We start from the raw sequence: 23,604 nt of genomic DNA, 5'->3' as shown, positions 1-23,604 counted from the left end.
CTTAGACGGAGGAGTGGCAAATGTGAAACTAGCAAGGGTAAGGCTAGCCTGGAAGCCCTGCTCTGACTATTTCTAGCTGTGCATGTTAAAGCAAACTGGTGTTTCTGAGGTCGTAAATGTGTGAAATACAGAGCCCAGTGATGAACTAGCCTCTTTGCTTCTGAATCATCAGAATAATAACATGATTTCCAAAAATAAATTAATCTTCATTCTCTGTGCTTTTCTTTGACTTAGAATGGTAGAAGTTACAAGTCCATTCAAGCCTTTCTTCTCTGTAGTACAGTGAGGGGGCTGGCTCTTGAAAGCAGAAGCTATAGTCATTTCGGAGGTTAAGGCATGGTTTGCTCTGGGTGGCATTTCTAACTGGTGGGCAGCTGTCTTCTGGAGAGAAAGTCCACTTCATCCTGATTATAATCACTACACGGTTTCTTCTGTTCACAGTGTTTCTGCAGTGGCTATTTTGTATTGAGACCAGATAGAAAAAAATGTGTTTTTGACAAATATTTGTTTCAAGTTCTTTTAAAGATTCATTTATTTGAAGGGGGAGGGAGGGAGGGAGGGAGGGAGAGAGAGAGAGAGAAAGGGAGAGGGAGAAAGGGAGAGAGCAAGAGGGAGAGAGGGCGACATTGATTCTTCCATTTGCTGGTTCACCCCTCAAATGATTGCAATGACCAGGGAGGGCTAGGCCAGTTGAAGGTAAGCGCCTCCATCTGGACCTCCCATGTGAGTGGCAGGGGCCCAGTACTTGGGCCATCTTCTGATACCTTTCCAGGTGTATTAGCCAGGAACTGGGTTGGAAGTGGAGCAGCCAGGATTCAAACCAGTACTCCTATGATGTTGGCATCATATGCAGCCGCTTAACTCACTGTGCTGCAACACAGGCCCCATATTTTTCAATTTGTATTCATGTTACTTTTACAAAATGCAACTCCATGTCATAGACCACATTTAGCTCCATAAAATAAATTGACTCTAAGACTTGGCTTCATTTCTTGGCATACTTAAAAACTTATCCCCTTTTCCCAATACCTTCCAGTAGTTGGTGTATTGAAAGACGTGTGTATGCTTACTGAACCCACAGATCTGTCTGGTATTACTCCCATTGGTCCCTAGATAGAGCCATTCTGTCAGGCCACTGTGAGGAAGGTATCTTGGTATACTGGCCAATGTGTACATCTCTCAGATGGAGGCAGGACTTGAGTGGGACTTGGTCAGAAGAAGTTGATCACTAAGGGAACCTCAGATGCTCATAACCTTGGTTTCTAACTTGAATAGTAAGAAAACCCCTAATGGTCTAAACCCATTAATGCCTCTTTAGAACTTTTTAAATGTCCTACTAAAGTATAACTCAAGCACTGGAAATTATATACACCATCACTGATGATTGGGAATATTTATTTGACTACAGGAAAATTTTGTCTTAATTTTTTTTTCCATTTTGGTTAACACAAAGGGAATAGAAATAGTATGTTTTCTTCTCAGTGTGTCTCTACAGTAGCAACAGAGTTTCCCTGAGTACAAATGAGCAAAGTGAATATTTTACTTATGATTCAATATATCCTACAATCTATTGGGCTTCAAGGGAGTTTTTTAAATAAGAGAACAAAAGATCACAACCCTCACCAAACAAGCGATAATGTGCTAACAGGAATATCTCAACCTACCCAATAGGGTAGCAGCACTGCCTGTAAGGGCAAGAACATAATTTGTGGAGTCCATTGTAGAATTAAAAGGTAAAGCACCTTGTTTGAAAAGCAGGAATATTGCCATTAAATATTTTAAAATGTAAATCAATTTAGTACATGAACTTTCTTAATTAGGCAAAGTGTTTTTACTTGCTACTTAAGTTATTTTATGTAAAGAACGATAATATTTTAATGTAGTAGAATGAATTTTATGTTTTCCCTTGTTCTGTACAATGCCAATTTTAAATACATACTTAAGAGCAATTATGATGTGAAGTCACTGAAATAATGCAATTTTTATTTTTCTCTACTATATGTACATGTATTTCTCACCAGAGCAGTGGAAGTGCTGCCCAATTATTTCTACTGTTTTTATTTCACTTTTGCTTTCTAGCAACATGTTCTGTCTCCAATTTACTAATGAGACAGGAAGGCCTGAATGAAAAAGTTATTATGTGTTCATCTAACTTTTCATGTCCTTCTGTGTCATCATTTTCAACCTAAGTAATCAGCTAATTCAAGGAAAACATGCCTGGCAGTGGACACGATGGATTCCTTCAGTATTTATGAATCTGAGAAACCATATTCTCTGTTTGAAGCAAATTTTATTACTCGTGGAGAGTGAATGTCTCAGTATTGGATGTAATACGTTTATTTTGTGTTTGCTTTCTCTATTTCTGAACTGAGCTAACAGGGTAAACGTGGCTCTTATCAAATGCAGCCAGGCATTGAGAGGGTGTGCTTCCAGGCACACACAACCATCACTTTTTAATCATACCCTTGCATTTCAAAATACTATATAAGCCTGAATTCAAACTGCTGCTTTGTAAACAGGCCTGATCATCCAACAGTTAACAAAAAGCCTATAGCTCTGGCTAATTTACAGGAAGAATGGTTTTCAAAGGGGCTTACTATTGTTACAACATATAATCTTCTAGGGAAGACCCAGACTGCAAAATCAGCCTTTCTCAGGGGTGCTGAGTGTGCACATCCTCCCCACCCTTGCTTTCTTCTCTTCAGTCTTCCCTGCATGTCCTGGCTCTCTGCCATTTGCCTGTGGACTTTGGGCTACCCAGACCGCCCATATTCCAACAGGCCTGCTTCTCTTACACAGTCTGAATGAACATGTTCTTGGACTGAATCTCTCTTAGTAATGAGCTAACTGTATTAGGATGTCATTGAGCAAACATCTGAGAAGGTTCTTCCTGAGGACTGTTCTAGCAGGGCTGTCATGATAAATCGGAAATTTCTTCTAATGTAGATTGATGGAGAAGGTCCTTTTAGCCAGAGCAATACTCTTTGGGTCCCACTAAATCTCACTGGTTGGGTGAGTAAATGGTTATCTGAATCCCTTCCCCTGGACGTATGACTTTTGCTGCGTTTGCGTTCACTTTGCCACGACAGAGCAATTGACACCTGTTACCATGTAATAGTAGTGTCAACTTTTATATTCAATATTTTCGTAAAAAATGTACAAGTCAGATAAAGCTTACTATGAACTCTCATTTCACTTTTCCTGTAAAGTGCATATATAGGAAAGAGTTACAAAGAGAATCTTCATTCTGAAAACAAATACTAAAAGAGAATAGGGTAGTTTTTTGAAACGAGATAATATGGAGAGTTTAGGTTTATGTGTAAAATCTCAAAATATGATAGCTTGCCTACAAGACTTGAAAGTGGTAAATTCTGAAGGTGTAAAAAGAAGTGCCAAGGCATTCACTTTCCACCTCAACGCATTTTCATTTTTTAAAGAATCTATATTAAATAAAACTCGGGTCAAAGGTTGTCCTGTTCGCCAGTTAAAGCTGCAGTTGTTGTGTGCAGACACTAGGTGGTGGTGACACATCAGAAAGGGGAGATAGAGCTTGGTTCAATTTGCCATTGCAAGTTAGAAATCCAGACTTGTAAAAATGTTGGCAGTATTGGGTTAATTTCTATATTTTAAAATGAAGTGATTCTACAAACTATATATTAGAAAGAAAAATGTTTGAGTTCTTAATCACTTTGATTTCTCATGACTTTAAACCATGCATCACAGCCTCAGAGTCTCTAGGATATACAGTTTCTGTTTCTTTAGAAAACGAACATAAAGCAGAGTATAGACTCCTAGATCTCTGTTAGTTCCTTCCTTTTCATTTATACTTATCTTTCCAGCATACGATTTCAATTTTAAAAATCATGGAGTCATTCAAAGTATACAACTTAATTCTCATAGAAACAGCAAATGTAATTACTCAATAAGCCTTTACTAAATGCCAGGCAATGCTCAAGGTACTAGAGGTACAATAGTAAATTCAGAAGTAAAATTATCTCCTTTCGTGCAGCTTAGATTTCACTGTCAACTGCCGCACTCATTTTTTGTTCTGATATTTCACTAGCTTATATGCTATTTCATTATTTTATGGAATCATTACAACAGATGCAACATGCAGACCTAGATTTTAGAGTTTTCCCAATGCATCCTGGGTAGGCAGTAAGCTAATTGGTTGGAGAAAAATTGTTGAATATTACAGTGATGAGGATTTACCATATTGGAGCATTATTGTAATGGAAGGAGGGAAAGAGTCAATTTATCTCATAATGGATCAGCGCTGGGATTCTGGAAGTGTAGTCTTTAGACATCCTTGTACCAAAGAGACTCTTTCAGAGCTGTTCAGGGTTAAATTTATTTTCATCATAGTATTAATTTATTATTATTTTTTGTAGCATAGTGACATTTTCACTGCTGATGTAGAAGTACTGGTAGGTGAATCCGTAGACACAATGTGAATCAAGAGAATGGCACCAAAAGGTACTAGTGCTCATTATAAGCTTTACTGCCAAATCTCCACTTCAGAATACCCTTGAGAAAGCACTGACAACTATTAATTTTATTAAATGTTGACCCTTAAGTAAGCATCTTGTTAGTCTTTGTGATGAGATAGAAAGTATGCATAAGATATTTTGGCCACCAACCAAGGCACAATGGTTGTCTTCAGGAAAGGGACTTGTGGGTTGGCTTGAGCTGTCTGATAAAATCACTGCTTCTTTCATGGAATACCATTTTGACCTGAACTAACAGTTGACAAAAGAGTTAATCATAAGTGGATATTAGAATTGTGGGAAACTTGCACCTTCTGCCATGAGATTGGCAAATATTTAATGCGCAGATTGTTTTGGTAAGGTAAGGTGGTTAGAAACTTGGGGCCAGTGTTGTGGCTCAGTAATGCTAGCATCCCACATCAGAGTGTCTGTTCAAGTCCTGGTCATCCTACCTCTGATGCAGCTTCCTGCTAATGTGCCTAGGAAAGCAGTGGAAGATGGAACAGATAGATGGGTCCTACCACCCCTTTGGGACACCAGGATGGAGTTCCTGACTCCTGGCTTCAGCCTGGCCCAGACCTGGATGTTGTGGCCATCTGGGAAGTGAACCAGTAGATAGAAGATCTCTGTCTTTCCTAGCTCTGTCACTCAGCCTTTCAAATAAATAAACTTTAGAAATGGTTAAAGATTTAACAAACATATTTTATAGTGTTAAATGAATTATTTATTTAGAAAATTGACATAATTATAAATGATTGTATAATGAATTATTTATTTAGAAAATTGCATTAATTAGTGAACTGGCATTTTCCAGATGACCCATACATTGTTATAAAATCAAGCTTTAATATGACAATAGGAATACTTATTGATAGGTTTCAGATTTTACAGTGCAATTAACCTTTACAAAATTAGCACTACTTGATTTTTCTCATAGTATTAAAAAAGAAAATACAAAATTGGCCACAAAGATCAGTGTTCCCTGTTCCAACTACCTCCAACTCACATATGTGTAAGTAAAGATTTTCCTTATATTTCGACTAAAATAGCACATTGCCACAGACTGAAAGCAGTACTAAACAGGTGTGTCCTCCTCAGGTGACAATAAAAAAAAAAAAACAAATAAAAGATTTGTAAAGATGTAAAAAAATGCCATTATTCTTACTGAATGAATTTTTATTTTAAAAAGATTTGTATAAAATATTATTTCTGTTAACATATAATTACTTTAATATTATTGTTAATATGTAAATAAATTATTTCTAATTTTAAATATATGATATATAAATGAGAACTGTTTGGGATCTATAATAATTTTAAGAACATAAAGTGTTGCTGAAATTAAAAAAAAATGCTTTGGGGCAAGATTTTTGACCTACTGGTGAACATGCTGCTTGATATACCTGCATCTCACATCAGAGTCTGGATCTGAGTCCTAGCTTTGCACCGGATTCCAACTTCCTGATAATATATACTATGGGAGGTAGCAGGTGATGGCTCCAGTACTTGGATTCCTGCCACTTGATGTGGAAGATTTGTATTGAATTCATGACATTCAGCTTTTGCTTGTCCCAGCCTTGGCTGCCTGTGGGCATTTGGGAGGTGAACCATTGGATGGGAACACTGTCTGTCTCTCAATCTCCCTCTGTTTCTAAGAACCATTGGATTGTGTTTAAGGAGATCAGTTAGCAAGGTGTGTCTCCTGTTTAACAGGTACTGTGATAAATGTAAATCATCTATTGTAGACCATAGTTTTCTCAAACTATTTTCCACATTTGAATCGTATAAGGATTTTGCTCAAACCACATACTTTTGAAACCTCATCCCTTCCGAGAGATGCAATTCTGTTAATCTGAAGTAGAACAAAGTAATATGCAGTTCTAAAAATACATTAGGTGATTCTGAGGTTCTCACAGCCTAAAGTCCATGAACTGTTTTTGTGAAATAATAGATGTTTTAACACTAATCTTAGAAAATTTTGGTCAATGCATAATATGTCCATTAACTACCATTCAGAAAATACAGGATACTCAAAGCCTAATAGTGACAGTCACATGCGAAATTCCTCATCAGTAATCTTATTACCTAGAAATATCTGCTTTTGACACTTGACCACAGGAATAGTCTCAGATGTGCATATGAGTATATGACTGGTCTTTCAAAATTAACAAGGTATAGTTTGCTTTCAAACTTAACATTTTTTCCATTTATTAAACTTTTATTTAATGAATATAAATTTCCAAAGTACAGCTTAGGGGTTACAATGGCTTCCCCCCTCCCATAACTTCCCTCCCACCCACAACCCTCCCCTTTCCTGCTCCCTCTCCCCTTCCATTCACATCAAGATTCATTTTCAATTCTCTTTATATACAGAAGATCAGTTTAGTATATATTAGGTAACGATTTCAACAGTTTGCCCCATATAGCAACACAAAGTGAAAAAACTACCGTTGGAGTACTAGTTATAGCATTAAATAAGAGTGTACAGCACATTAAAGACAGAGATCCTACATAATATTTTTTAAAAAAATTAATTAATTGTCTATGCCATTTCCAATTTAACACCAGATTTTTTTTTCATTTCCAATTATCTTTATATACAGAAGATCGATTCAGTATATAATTAGTAAAGACCTCATCAGTTTGTACCCACACAGAAACACAAAGTGTAAAAATACTGTTTCAGTACTAGTTATAGCATCATTTCACATTAGACAACACATTAAGGACAGATCCCACATGGGGTGTAAGTACACAGTGACTCCTGTTGCTGACTTAACAATTTGACACTCCTGTTCATGGCGTCAGTAATCTCCCTAGGCTCTAGTCATGAGTTGCCAGGGCTATGGAAGCCTTTAGAGTTCGCTGACTTTGATCTTATTCCCATAGGGTCATAGTCAAAGTGGAAGTTCTCTCCTCCCTTCAGAGAAAGGTACCTCCTTCTTTGATGGCCCCGTTCTTTCCACTGAGATCTCACTCACAGAGATCTTTCATTTAGGTCTTCTTCTTTTTTTCTTTTCCATGGTATCTTGGCTTTCCATGCCTACAATACTCTCATGGGCTCTTGAGCCAGATCCGAATGCCTTAAGGGCTGATTCTGAGGCCAGAGTGTTGTTTAGGACATCTGCCATTCTATGAGTCTGTGTATCCCACTTCCCATGTTGGATCCTTCTCTCCCTTTTTGATTCTATCAGTTAGTATTAGCAGACACTTGTCTTGTCAAACTTAACATTTAACCATCCACTTTCCCTGATATTAAGTTTCTGTGTAAACTCGTAGTTCCCAAACTTGGCTATTTTATAATTACTCAAGGAGCAATTTTAGAAATACTACTGCCTAGGCCCCATGTCCAAAGATTTTTAACTTAATTTTTGAATTATTTTCTGTTGGACAAATCCATAGGAACTATGGAGAAATGGTTTTGAGGTCTTTATTTTGAAGAGGGTTTTAATATTACTATTCAGAAAAACACTATTAGGTTGCATTCCTGTTAACAAATGAAAATACTCAGCTACTTAGCAGCAGTAGATATTATCCTCTTTTTAAAAAATGTGCCTAGGTGATAGTGGAAAAATCTTGTCCTTGTATATCAATTTGCAATTGTTTTAGTGCAATTTGGTGTTGAATTTTCCCTGTGTATTTTCCACTGGTATTTCTTCTTCTTTGAATGACCACTTTGCATCAAACCCTAAACTTTGAAGATTGAGGTAGTAGTCTGTCCTAACCAAATCCCCCCCTGCAGACACTTCAATGAAAAAAAGAACAAAACAGAATTTGTGACAGTGTGTACTGTAGATGTCCCAGCATTTTAATTCTTTTATCATTTTCATAGAATTATGACTTCTTCAGTATGATCTTAGGTAAAGTTTAAACAAAACAAGAAGTATGTTAAGAATTTCTTAGGTAAATTTTAAACTGTGCAAGCAGTGCACTAAAAGTTGAATTTGCATCTTGATCCCAGTTATCATCCTAATCCTGCTCTCCACTATTTTATAATGTTATATTTTGATTAATTTTAAAAGTACTAGTCATAAGTTTAAACACTCTGAGTAAAGGTACTAGAGAAATTATGTGCTTCAAGGAGGAATTGAATTGTCAATAACAAAATTATAGCCCTGCTTGTTATTACTGGAAAATGACTTGCAAAATTTCAGGCAGAACCTCAGTGAGAGTTGAGCCTGTACCTTTTGTGACCTAATCTCAAATCACCACCTGTGAGAGTCATGAAAAATGAAAGCCCCAGAATTCTATCAAGGGAATTATATGCCGGCATGCACCGTCACGGACTGCCTTTGGAACCTGCCATTACTATTGTGTTAGTGGGCATGTTCTGCCTTCAAGCTCATGAAAACCAAAAGGGAAATATTTCTGGGAAAAATTCCTGAGACTTATGCCTCTGTGGGTCTTTGAAATAACAGAAGCACAATCTGACCATATGTTTCCTTTCAGTATTTTTGATAAGTTTTTAAGAGTTGGCTTCAGTTAGTCTTTCTTGAAGCCACTCAGAAACTGGCAGGGATGCCTTGGGAAGAGAGGCCAGGGGTTGACCTTGGGTCAAGATTGATGCCACACTGAACCCCATGACTATAATCTGTCCTCCCACCTGGAACATTATTGAGAAAAAAATGTGGGATCCCAGCATAAACTAGGGTGGCATTCTATGTAACAGCAGCACAGCGTACAGGTAATGGATACTCAAATCAAGAATCGAGACATCCAAGAAGTGGCATCAAAGCTAGATTCTCAAGGAGTGAGAATTAGCCCAAAGAGAGAGGGAAAGGGATTTCCAAAGAGAATCCAAGTATCTTTCTTTGAAGGGTGGCTCAGGTCCCTACAAACGTTCCACATACCCATACCTGTGTGAATAGCAATCGAGGCCTGTAATGGCTGGAGTGTAGGAGATGGAAGCAGCTGGATGTGCCCAGCAAGGGATTCTGATTCTGGCACAGGATGACCTATTTTTTTCCTTCCATGTGCAAAGTAAAATTTGTGCTAGTAATCCTGAGATAATCCAGCAAAAGTATTTAAAAAATCGAAATGATCTGCAAACGCTTCACCATTCCCATGGCTAACATAGAAATCTATGTATCTTTAATGTAAATCGCATTAATCATAATCAGACCAAGAAAGGTTGTGGGAAAACAATGAAAGCAATCAGATTCCTATATGAAAACAACATTAAAGGGCCAGTGCCACGGCTCACTAGGCTAATCCTCTGCCTTGCGGCGCCGGTACACCAGGCTCTAGTCCCAGTCGGGCCTCCGTATTCTGTCCTGGTTGCCCCTCTTCCAGGCCAGCTCTCTACTGTGGCCAGGGAGTGCAGTGGAGGATGGCCCAGGTGCTTGGGCCCTGCACCCCATGGGAGAGCAGGAGAAGCACCTGGCTCCTGCCTTCGGATCAGCGCGTTGCGCCGCCGCAGTGCGCTGGCTGCGGTGGCCATTGGAGGGTGAACCAACGGCAAAAGGAAGACCTTTCTCTCTGTCTCTCTCTCTCACTGTCCACTCTGCCTGTCAAAAAAAAAGAAAAAAAAGAAAAAAAAGAAAACAACATTAAAAGCTATTGAATTTAGTAGATTTCTTTCAAGGGTGCCTTATTATTTGGTTACTAATTTATTCTTCAAGTTTATTGTTAAGATAACTGCATATTTTATTTTCATGCTATTTAAATTCTTTGTGGATTAACATAGGGTCTAAATAAGCTATAAATTATATATGTATTAAAATTGTCATGCATTTACTTTGTGTAATGTAATTTAACTTCCTCTTCTGTGAAATTTTAATGAAGTATTAGGGTGAGTCATTTTTTACTATATATTTGTAAACATCAAGTGTGCTAGAAGTCCAGTGTATGCAAAGAAAATTTTCCTTTGCTTAAAACGTTTCCTAAATAGTTAAGAAAATGAGATAAACACACATAAGAATCCCTAAAACAACAAGCATATATTTCGATTGTATGGTGGGACTGTATTAGAAGAAATAATGTAGCTTGCATAGAGTATCCAAGTTTGTCAAAGGAATCACATGGAGATGGCAGTGGTTACAGGGGGAATGATCATGGAGTATGTAACCTGTGACCTTTGGAGAGGCCTTGCACGATGCTTGCAAGGATATAATTTGCATTGGCAAGGAGGAAGGAAGGAAGGAAGGAAGGTAAAAGCTGTGGTACTGGGAAAGCACTGGCTTTTTTGAATAAATTGATGTTCCAGTTCTCTTGGAGAAAGTAAATTTCAACTTAATTAGCATAACCTTGTCTATTTTCTTCCCTTCCTCTCTCCTTTTCCAAACACTGGGAAAGAAGATAGCCCTCATATGATACACATGTAATACTAATTTCTCAGCTTTATCATGAAGGGGAGCTGCCAATGCTTGATGATGAGCTATTTGGAGTCCGTTCTCACAAAGACAAAGCCAATGACTTCAGTGACTGATTTTTAACCTGTTATGTGTATTTCTTGATGTGGTAGCATAATTTATCAAGAATCTTCAGACTTTCCACGTCACCTGCTCCTCAGATCAGAAGGTGATTGTGGCTTTGGGTGGATAGCAATCAGCCACAGCACTGCCTGGTCAGAAAGAGCAAGTGTCCTAGCCTTTTACCTCATGAGACCTTGTTGGTTCATCCCGCCTAGGTCCCCAGGGAACCGCATTTGATGGACTGGAGTGGTCGGAAGGCTTCAGGTGAGACAAGACTGATGTTTAACTCACGTCTGTACTGCTCTCTTTCTCGTGAAATTCTGAGTTCTTGCTCACAGGGATGCTTTTACTTCATGTTACCCACTCTTTAAAAATATTTATATTATAAGGAGAAAATGACCTGTGATTATATGAAAGATTTAGATATTCATGGCAAAATTTTCTTACTGCAAATAGCATGTTTATATATGTATGCTTTTGTCTTCCTTTAAATGTGAATGCTGGACTTATTTATGAATGAGCAGGATGTGATTAGAAGATGCTCTCTATGCACCCTCAGAAGCAGAGAGAAGGCTTTCAGGGGGAGCGGGGTTGCCATTGGGAACAGAGCATTTCTGGCTTTTTAAGAGATCAGCAAAGCAAAGGCTCATAGAAATATTACCATATGTGTTTAGGAGCTAACACTTCAAGTAAAGTTTAGCCAGAGAGACTCTGAGAACAAAACCCCAGGAATCCAGGAAAGTCTTTGATGGTAAGAAATGCAATTACTCCATGAAACACTAGAGGTGGGAGGTGAGCCAAAGAAAAATTTTTGTGCTTTGAAATTTTTGCTATATTTGGTCCTGCTCCAACAAGATATAATTATTTAAGTTCCGATTGCCAAAAACTAAATATGAACAAAAATGGAAAAGACAAGATGTTTGTTGATGAGTCTATATGAATCAGGTCTAAAGCAAAAAAAAAGACAAGACAATAAAATGTTCAACTGAGATGAAAAATAACTAATTCTAGAGTATTTTCTGGTAAGTGTTGGCAAGATATTTCTTTGGGAATATGTGTGCCCAATGGTAACATTTGTTGAATCAAATTGCTATTTTGATTAGATTTATACTCAATCATATATAAAAAAGACCTTCCCTTCTTAGGTTATATTCTGTTATCCTAATATTTAGAAATTCTGAGATCTTCTACAGGCATACATTAACTGCAGACTTATTTGAATATTTTAATGCTATCAGTTATTTGCAAAGGACCAGGATTTTGTGAAATAATTGTACACTGAAGCAATGTGTCTATGTTCTAAATGACACATACACTTGAAGCATAGGGTCATGCTGTACATATTGTAAATATTTAAATATACTATTTCATACCACTTTGATAAATATTGCACTTGAATTTGTGTACTTTTATTTCCTGGAGTGACTTGGCAGAAAAAGTTTTAAGATACGGTTTCTTTCAAAAACTTAGTATGGAAGTTTAGGGATCAGCAGTGCTGTAACCAAAACAAACAAACAGATTGCTGAATTTTATTTTCTTGAGAGAAAAAAGAATGTCAAAGATGGATTTAATAAGCTTCCCTATATCAAGTACTTTTCTTCTGTGTATTTTCAAGATCTTTGCTATCATTGTTTTCCCTTACCAAAAGTGTTTATCCTGTATATAATCCTGCTTTCATTCTTGGGGGGGGGGGAAGAGAAGTCATAAAATTAGAAAAGATGGCCACTATTCTCTTTCATACCAGCTTAGATTCCCAAGGAAGTCTTCTGCTCAAAGTCTAGGAGTTTGCAACTTCGAGTTGAGATACAAATGCCAGCGGGTAGATGTAAGTGGAAACTGTTGTTCCATACATGCATGGATTGCCTTTAACTTGCAAAAGCTGATGGAATACATTTTCTCTGTAAAATGCTATGGACTTCTCCTTCATTGCTAATGTGTGTTGACATGGCAATAAATAGCATGATGAGGAAATCTGGGTTTCAAAACCACTAAGGAATCATTCATTCAAGAGATGTTAATAAACCATTGATACTTTTTGGTAAAGTATCTATTGTGAGAAGCCAAGGGATCAGTATTGCTGTGTTAACTTATAAGCCCCTATATGTGATCCCATAACCACCTTGCTCAGGTTCTGTAAGAGCTTTCCCCTAATTGCAGCACAAATATCAGCAGTGGCACACTATACATCAGCCATTGCCATCCATTCTTAACCTATTACATTTAGTTAATTTAGTTCCGGTTCTCTGAAGCATCTTCCTATCTTGCTTAGAATGTCCTTTGCCCCCTGTTTGTGTGTCTCGCCAACTCTTATTTGCCCTTCGCAAGTCAGCTCAGTTGGTTCTGAATCCATAAGAGTCCCACAAGCATGCCCTTCTAACTCCCACCCCCTCTCCCCAAACGTGGCTACTCCTTGGATTTCTCACAGTTCTGTCTTTCTAATTCTAGTTCTCTGTTATCCTGTGTGCAGTGTGTTCATTATTTATGTACTTCTCTCTCACAGTTAATAGACTGACTCCTAGAGAACAAGGATCACTTCATTTTCATGATTGTAACCTCTGCACCCAGCATGGTACCTGCATTGTTACTTTTCCTGATCAGTAAATCATCATCACTATTGAATGAATGTTTGAATAGACAACTTACAGTATTTCATAATTGAATTTAACAGTGAAGAATAGGAAATCTTTTCAAGTAAAGCAAACACTAGGTTCTAATTATGTAAAGACATTGCAAACATTGTACTTTTGAACATAAAGGGGGATGTATTTAAGCTTATATTCAGAAGGCAGCATATAGGTCTATTGGTTTGCAAAATCCAAAATAGCACTTTTCAGTAGATCTACAAGTACTCTTCTCAATGCATATGTACAAAGGAGCAAAAAACATCCTTCACCTTTCTGTATGAAGGTGATTGGAAAAAGCTAAAGTAATAAAAAAGAGACATTTTACTTTTAAAAATGTGTTTAGTTAAAAAAATTTTCTATCTTCTATAGTTTTGGTAGATATGTGATTTCAAATATGAAACTTTGTTTTAGCAAATTTATGGAAATATCATTCAAATATGTTTTAATTGGAACATAATTTCACAGATGTAAAATACAGTCATTGATAAGTTTTGATAAGTACACATCATGAAGTAATGACTATTCTAAGTGATCTTTGTTAGCCACTCACAGATACGCTCTCTGCCCTTTTGTAACCCCTACTGCCCATGTATATGTGAAGTAATTACTGATCTGTTTCCTGTCAAGGTAGATTATTTTGCATTTTTCCACAGTGTTATTGAATAGGGAACATGCAATGTGTATTCTATTTTATCTATATTCTTTAACTTAGCAGGAATATTTTGAAAGTAATTCACGAATAGTATATGTCAATAATTTATTTTGTTCATTGTGGAGTAGTATTCCATTGAGTATAATCTATTCATCTTTTGCTTTTAAGTTTTGGTTGTTATAAACCTTGCTGATATGAGAATTAGTGTGAAAGCATTTTTATTGGCGAGTACTTTATTTCTCATAGGGAACCGTCTAGCAGTGGAATGACCTGACGATATTGTTGAGTATATGTTTAACTTTTTAAGAGCTTGGTAAATTATTTTCACAGTGAACTTTCCAATTAACATTACACCAGTATTCTATGAAAGATCCAGTCCTTCCACATAGTCACTCTTGGTTGGCACAATCATTCTTTTTAACTTGAGATATTCCTGTATGTGAGTAGTAATCAATTATAACATTAAGTTGTATTCTTACTGAATAATGATATAATCTTTCATTGTGCTTACTTAGAATCTAAACACTGCCTTTGGTGACCTCTCAGATGAAATATTTTATCAATTTTAGAAAATTACTTATCTGAAAAGTAGACAGAGAAGAGAGAGAAGGGAAGAGAGATCTCCCAGCCTCTGGTTTATATGCCCTAAATGACCACAATAGCTTGGGTTTGGCGAGGCTGAAGCCAGGAGCACAGAACTCAGTTTGGGTCTCCCAGGTGGGTGGAAAGGAACCCACTTCTTGAGCCATCACCTTCTTCTTCCTTGGGTGTGCATTAGCAGAAAGCTATATGCATTTTATTTGTTTGTATTACTTGACTTCACAGCCACATACCTTGACTGTAATTTTAAATAGAAATGGTGAGAGCAGACATTTTTGGCTTATTCTTGATTTTAGGATTAAGAACGCACTTCTGTTGCTTATAGTATGATACTAACTTGAGGTTTTGTTTGTTTTACCTTTTTAACTTTTAATGTTTTACCTTTATCAGGTTGAATATGTCCCCCTTTTTCCTATTTTTTTCTGAAAAAAAATAGTTGATTTATACATTTTCTGTATCTGTTGAGATTACCTTATGGTATTCCTTTATTTCTCTTAAGATGATAAATTCACAAATACAAAAATAGATTCATTTTAGAATTCCATTTATTTATTACTTTGTGAAGGTTTATTTTATTGTATTTTTTTAATGGAGAGAGAGAAGTAAGGAGGGAAGAAGGGAGAGAGAGAGAGAGGAGAGAGAGAGAGGTCTTCTATCCACTGGTAAACTCCCTATATGCTTGCAATACTTGCTAAAACCAGGTGCTGGGAATTTTATCTGATTTTCCCATGTGGATGACAGAACTCAAGTGGAATTAGCAATGGAGCTGGAATTTCAACACAGACACTTAGATGTGAAATGTATGTGCCCCAGTTGACATCTTTGTGCTGTGCCTAACACCAACACCTAGAATTTAAATTAATTCTATTTCCTGCAATGAACCTGACTTGGTCATATTTTGTTATTCATTATATATATATTAGTCAATGGATTGATATTGATAAAAATTAGTCTTTTATATCTATGTTCATGGGATATTTGTCTACAATCTTCTTTTTTATTGTAATGCCTTTATGAAGTTTTGAAATCAGGGTAGAATAGACCTCATAGGATCAATTGGAGACTAGCACCACTCTCTTAATTTCTAGCAGAGTGTTTTGTATAATTAGCAACTTTCCTCTTTAAATGTATGGTATGATTTACTAGTGAATTATGCACATCTGGAATTTTTTTCCTGAGGAATGATATTTACATATAAAGTCAATATTTGAAATAGACATGTGGAGAGAGAGAGAAAGAGAGAGCGAGCGAACAGACTTTTAGCTTCTGGTTTGCTCTCCAAATGCCTACAGCTGGAGCTGGGGCAATCTGAAGACAGTCACATGGAAATCAATCTGTGTCTCCAACATAGGTGTCAGGGGCTTGAGCCATCACCTGTTACCTACCAAGGTGTGCATCAGCAGGAAATTGATATCAGGAATATTGCCAGAACTCAAACACAGACACTCTAATATAGAATGTCAGCATCAACCATTACAATAAATATTTTCCTTTAAAGTTTTTTTTTATTTTTTATTTTTTTAATTAAACTTTTATTTAATGAATATAAATTTCCAAAGTACAGCTTATGGGTTACAATGGCTTCCCCCTCCCAAAACTTCCCTCCCACCAACAACCCTCCCCTTTCCCGCTCCCTCTCCCCTTCCATTCACATCAAGATTCATTTTCAATTCTCTTTATATACAGAAGATCAGTTTAGTATATATTAGGTAAATATTTCAACAGTTTGCCCCATATAGCAACACAAAGTGAAAAAAAAATACTGTTGGAGTACTAGTTATAGCATTAAATAAGAGTGTACAGCACATTAAAGACAGAGATCCTACATAATATTTTTTTTTAAAAATTAATTAATTTTCTATGCCATTTCCAATTTAACACCAGATTTTTTTTTCATTTCCAATTATCTTTATATACAGAAGATCGATTCAGTATATAATTAGTAAAGATCTCATCAGTTTGTACCCACGCAGAAACACAAAGTGTAAAAATACTGTTTCAGTACTAGTTATAGCATCACTTCACATTAGACAACACATTAAGGACAGATCCCACATGGTGTGTAAGTACACAGTGACTCCTGTTGCTGCCTTAACAATTTGACACTCCTGTTCATGGCGTCAGTAATCTCCCTAGGCTCTAGTCATGAGTTGCCAGGGCTATGGAAGCCTTTAGAGTTCGCTGACTTTGATCTTATTCCCATAGGGTCATAGTCAAAGTGGAAGTTCTCTCCTCCCTTCAGAGAAAGGTACCTCCTTCTTTGATGGCCCCGTTCTTTCCACTGGGATCTCACTCACAGAGATCTTTCATTTAGGTCTTCTTCTTTTTTTCTTTTCCATGGTATCTTGGCTTTCCATGCCTATAATACTCTCATGGGCTCTTCAGCCAGATCCAAATGCCTTAAGGGCTGATTCTGAGGCCAGAGTGTTGTTTAGGACATCTGCCATTCTATGAGTCTGTGTATCCCACTTCCCATGTTGGATCCTTCTCTCCCTTTTTGATTCTATCAGTTAGTATTAGCAGACACTTGTCTTGTTTGTGTGATCCCTTTGATTCTTAGACCTATTCGAGCCATCGAATGTGAACTGAAATTGATCACTTGGACTAGTGAGATGGCATTGGTACATGCCACCTTGATGGGATTGTATTGGAATTCCCTGGCACATTTCTAACTCCATCATTTGGGGCAAGTCTGATTGTGCATGTCCCAAATTGTACATCTCCTCCTTCTCTTTCTCCACTCTGAAATTTAACAGGGATCACTTTTCAGTTAAAATTTAAACACCTAAGAATAATTATGTGTTAATTACAGAGTTCAACCACTAGTACTAGAACAACAACAACAACAACAACAAATACTAAAAAGGATAAAGTATTACATTGTACATCTAAAGTCAGGACAAGAGCTGATCAGGTCATTGTTTCTTATAGTGTCCATTTCAGTTCAACAGGTTTCCCCTTTGGTGCTCAGTTGTCGCCAATCAGGGAAAACAAATGATATTTGTCTCTTTGGGACTGGCTTAATTCACTCAGCATGATGTTTTCCAGATTCCTCCATCTTGTTGCAAATGACTGGGTTTCATTGTTCGTTACTGCTGTATAGTATTCTATGGAGTACATGTCCCATAATTTCTTTATCCAGTCTACTGTTGATGGGCATTTGGGTTGGTTCCAGGTCTTAGCTATTGTGAATTGAGCTGCATTAAACATTAATGTGCAGATGGCTTTTTTATTAGAAATGTGCCAGGGGATTCCAATACAATCCCATCAAGCTTGTGGTTTCCAAGAAATTTGTTCATTTCTTCTTGGTCTAAGTTCAAACTCACTGCTATGAGGTTGGTCATAATTTCCTTTTATAATCGTTTTATTCTCTGTGGAATCTGTAGTAATTTGGTTTCTCATTCTTAATATTGATAATTTATGTACTCTTTTTATTTCTGATCATTGTACCTTTATATGTTATTTTACTCATTTTTTTATCACAGTTCCAGGTTTTGGTTTTAAGTATTTTTTGTATTGATTTTGCATTTTCTATATCATTGACATTCACACTGTTCTTTTTTATGTCTTTCCTCTGTGTACTTTGGGATTTATTATCTCTTCATGGACCTCTTCTTCTGTATCTGAAATATGAGGTCATTGACTTGTAAACTTTCTTATTTTCCAACAAGTGTATTTATTGTATTCAGTATTCTATAAATATGTTAGGAAATTTGGTTGACAGAACTCTTCTAGGCTGTCCCATACTGACTTTCTGTGTTCTGGTTCAATCAATTATTGAGAAAGATAAATTGAAGCATTTTGTTGTAATTGTGTATTTGCTTATTGCTTCTTGTACTTTTTTATTTTTATGTGTTTATTTACTTATTAGAGAGAGAGGGGGGGGATTAAGAAACCTTCTCTCCATATCCTCTACTACATTTATTGGTTTCTGATTTTTGTATTATGGCCATTCTAATTGGGGTGTGAGGTGAAACCTCATTGTAGCTTTATTTGCATTTCCCTGATAGCTAGTGATCCTGAGCATTTCTCCATGTGCCTGTTGGCCATTTGAAATCCATCTTTGGAAAAATGACTGTTCAAGGCTATAGATTTCTGTGTGTGGATTTTATATCCTGCAACTTTAACGAACTACCCTAAAGTCGCTTAGTGGAGTCTTTTGGTTCTCCTATATATAGGATCATGCCATCTGCAAACAGGCATAGTTCAACTTCCTCCTTTCCAATTTGTATCCCTTTGATTTCTTTTTCTTGCCTATGGCTCAGGCTAAAACCTCTGGAACTGTATTCAATAGCAGTGACGAAAGTGGGCATCCCTGCGTGGTTCAGGATCTTAGCAGAAGTGCTTCCAACTTTCCTCATTAGTATGAGACTGGCTGTGAACTTGTCATACATTGCCTTGCTTGTGTTGAAGAATAGTCCTTCTATACCCAATTTGCTTAAAGTATTTATCATGAAATGAGGTTTTATTTTATCACATGCTTTCTCTGCATCTACTGAGATACTCATATGGTTTTTATTCTTCAGTTCGTTAATGTGATGTAAGACAGGCAGTCAGGAACAATCAAACAGTAATTTTGAAAATGTATTTGTGACCCATGCTTTAAACCTCCTATTTTAGAAAAAAAGGCTTAAAATACTTTTGTTGTTGCAAATAACTATGTACATAAGAAAGCAGTGTTCTGATAACTAGGAAAAAATACGTATCATTTTATATGTGGAAAATACTCCATCTCCAGACCAATTCCACTGTCTCTCCTAGAACATTCCCTGTCCAAGCTGCCATCACTGCTTAAATTAAATACCATAAGGGCCTCTCCAGATAAGTGTGTATTTACCCCATCTGGCCTTTTTAAAATCAGCTATGCAAATTGCAAGCAGAGCAATCTTTTCAATATGCAAATTTGGCCATGCAACTTCCAGGACTTAAAAGATTTCTAAGTTTTTCATGAGCCTTTTAGAAGTTATTCATTTATGTATTCATTTGTTTATTTTTATTATATTTGAAATAAGGAGGGGGTGGAGAGAGAGAGAGAGAGAGAGAGAGAGAGAGAATATCTTCCAACCACAACCACTTGTTCACTTTCCAGAACACTGCAACAAATGGTTTTGGGCCTGGATAAACCAGGCACTCAAAACTACATTGGGGCCAGCGCCGTGGCTCAACAGGCTAATCCTCTGACTAGCGGTGCCGGCACACCGGGTTCTAGTCCCGGTCTGGGCGCCGGATTCTGTCCTGGTTGCCCCTTTCAGGCCAGCTCTCTGCTATGGCCCAAGTGCTTGGGCCCTGCACCCCATGGGAGACCAGGGGAAGCACCTGGCTCCTGCCTTCGGATCAGTGTGGTGCGCTGGCCACAGTGAGCCGGCCACAGCGGCCATTGTGGGGTGAACCAACGGCAAAGGAAGACCTTTCTCTCTGTCTCTTTCTCTCTCACTGTCCACTCTTCCTGTCAAAAAATAAAAAATAAAAAACTACATCGGGGTGTCCAACGTGGTGGCAAGGACCCAAGTCCTTGAGCCATCATTTGCTACCTCCCAGGGTACACATAATGGAAGTAGAGTTTGGACTCAAATCAGGTACTGTGATAGGGAATGTGGTATCCCAAGTAGTGGATTAACCTCTGTGCCAAACCCCAACCCTTTAAATAAAAAATTTTAAGAAGATTTTCATTTATGTGTCTTGTGTGTTGTAGCTCCTGCCTGGCTCCACCTCATGTGATTTTGCCCTATGTTCTTTGTATTCCTGAAAAGTGAACTTTCTTTCTTTTCTTGTCTCACTCCACCCTTCTCTTCCTCTGTTCTTACCTGCCTTTGGCATTTGCTTAGCTTTCACCATTTGAAACTCTTCATCACTTTCTGATTAATTTTTTTTTTTTTTGCTCATTCCTCAGATGTCAGTTGAGTTGCCACAAATCCAGGAAAGCATTTCCTACTCACTGTTCTTTGGTAGCACCTTGTAATCAACTGACTTCAGAATATTTGTCCTAATCAGTAATCAGGTAGTGGGTTCATAAAATTTCATGGAAGTAGCAACCTCATCGGTTTTGTTTTGTCATTGTCTTGCTAGAATCTACGAAAGAGCGTGATACAAACATGAGTGATCAGTTCCCATTTGCTAAATGAATAAATACTAAGCTGATATACACCAGGGAAAAGAACCTTCTCCAAAGGAAAGATTTCTGAAGAGTTCATGGTTCCTTCTCTTGCCACAAAATGTAACAATTTTTCAAACAAAAAAAATGACAAGGTGTTTATCTCTCGGTTCCATTCCCTTCCTCCTCCTTCTGCTCCTCAGTCTTCTAGAACTAAGCCCCAGCTGAGACTAGGTAGCAGGATGGTCCCTCAAATGAGGTCAGCAACACAGAGGGGACTTCCTCAATGGAGGTGACACAGGTCATGATGTCTATAAGAGTCCTCCTTTTTTTCTGTCTCTATATTAATAACCACACCCTTACAACCAAAATATCCATCAGGACCAAGTCTGTAGATACGATTTTTCCTGCGAGTAGGAAGGTCACAGTTCATGACTAAAGAAGCTTGTTGCCCATCGGTGTCTGTGGTCAGCAGGTTGGTGGCAATCAGTGCTCTACTAGAGCCAGAATGATCACATCTGCTCCCTTTTGGTCCATATCTCCATACTTGATGAACACAATGAAGTCTTGGACATGCATCTTCTCAGTGAGTCAGTTGACCTCCTTTGGCTATTGATGAAGATGAAAGTCTGAGGATTTGTCAGGATTCATACATGTCACATAGTATGTTGAGCCGCCACTCTTCCCAATCCACATTGTGGAAGAATTGGTGGATAGCTTCCAGGATAAGTTCTTCACACACACACACACACACACACACACAGGAGAGATAGAGAGAGAGACATAAAAAGGGGGACCTTCCATCTTCTGGTTCACTCTCCAAGTGACTGCAAGAAGCCAGGCTGGGCCAGGTTGAAGCTGGGGACCTTGACTTCTATCTAGTCTCCCACATTGGTGGCAGTGGCCCAAGCACTTGGGCCATTTTCCTTTGCTTATTCAGGCTCATTAATGAGGAGCCAGGTTGGAATTGGAGCAGCTGAACTAGTGCTCATGGGAGATGCTGGCATTGCAAGTGGCAGCTTAACCTGTTGCCCCAAAGTGCTGGCCCCTAGCTCCTTCTTGACAGGAATTTGGATGAGGTCCCTCAATAACTTCTTGGTCACCTCCAGCACATTGGCAGACATTGAAGCTGACAATAAAATACCCTGGGTGTTGCTGTTTAGCTTTTGCAATATGTAATAGATCAAGTCCTTGAATTCTCAGCTAACATTTCATCACTTCTATCCAGCGCAAACATCTTGATATGTTTGACAGACAGATCTCTGGGTAAGCATATCAAACATGGCCAAGTTGTCTATGTTGATATGAGGGTTTCTATCTGTAGCTTCTGTACCTTGGCATGCACATCAGTGCCCCCAGTGGTGGCATGGCAGGAGATACTTATATAATCTGCTAAAGTCATGACCACGTTTTGTATCTCTTGAGCTACTTCTCAAGTGGTACCAAGGCCTGGGTCACCTCTAGGTCTGATTAAATCTGCTGTAGAATTGATAGGGTAATTGTAGCCGTTTTCCAAGTTTCAGATCGGATTTGAAATAAAGAAAAAAATGTCATGCTGTTTGGTAGAGGGATTCTCAAAACTGTAGGCCTAGATGCTACAGAGGAGAGACTGAGATTTTCACGTCCTCAAAGCTGTCAACAATCTCATTCCAGCTACTTGTGATGACACCTTCAGGCCCCATCCCATCAGGGCCATTGTCCCTGGATTGGGAATCGTTACTTACAGACATGATCTTTAGAAACTGGTTTGTGGCAGTTTTAGAACAAACATATTGGTTTCTTGTGGGTTTGAAAAGTAATTTCATTTAGTATGAACTTGTCCCTTTTACTAGCATTCATAACAACTCTTAGTTATTGACAAACAATACTGTAGGTATTTCTGTTTCAAGCTGAAAAAAATTCACTCATTTGATATTTTTTTCACTTGGAAACTTAATGTATACATTTATCCTAACTTACTACATTTCTTGCCCAACCAGTGGTTGAAATGTCCCACTAATGAATCATGTAATCAAGTAGAAAGTAGAATTTTCAAAAAAAGAATACAGTTTCAGTTCTTTCAATGACATGACAATGTTTCAATGTAAGCGTTAAATCCAGCAAGTGGAATTCTAAGCTGTATACTTTTAGAATTATCTTTCCTGCCTATTTTAGCACTGAGCACATGCACTGCCTTGAATGCTGTTCTTCAGCCACAGAAGGAAAGAGGAATTGGTGGCATTGCTCTTTAGTTAACGTTAGAGGATTCAATAGAATAGTATTTATTCTGTCTAATATCTTTGCGATATGGTGTTTAAGATATACACTCTTTATACTGGAAGAATCTAATTTTGTATCTTTCTTTCTGTTGTTTTTACACCTTATTATAATCAAAATGGATTCAATTCTCCATTCTCCTGCTTTAGTACTTCAGGCAAAATACCCTCCATTACAAAAATTTTTTTCATGTGTAAATGGAAATAGACTAACTTCATATAAAAGTGGGAAGCTTAAGATGGCATCCTTGATGCTGTACCTAAAATATAGTAGATGCCATAAACACAGTAATTATTATCTTACTGCCAACATAAAGAGATGAAAGTGACACATCAACAGATCTGACATTGTTTGGGTCTCATAAGAATGAGACAGAAATTATGTTTCTAGTCAGATCTCTTCCTTTAATAGATAACACTAAATTATTGGATGGCTTATAAAAGATAGTTATTTGCTGACAAGAAAAAACGATATAGGTCTC

The 23,604-nt window shown here is 37.6% G+C and overlaps 1 protein-coding gene and 1 pseudogene across 1 annotated transcript in view; one reads left to right on the top strand and one right to left on the bottom strand.

The window, feature by feature from the left end:
- Window positions 1-23,604, top strand: part of SGCZ (sarcoglycan zeta) — a 1,230,796-nt gene that overhangs the window by 412,075 nt on the left and 795,117 nt on the right. The gene's annotated exons all lie outside the window — the stretch shown is intronic.
- LOC133775438 (eukaryotic initiation factor 4A-I-like) lies at window positions 21,151-22,597 on the bottom strand (annotated as a pseudogene).

This window comes from Lepus europaeus, chromosome 16 (genome assembly GCF_033115175.1).
Source record: "Lepus europaeus isolate LE1 chromosome 16, mLepTim1.pri, whole genome shotgun sequence".
NCBI lineage: Eukaryota > Metazoa > Chordata > Mammalia > Lagomorpha > Leporidae > Lepus > Lepus europaeus.
This window is presented reverse-complemented; position numbering and strand designations above follow the sequence as displayed.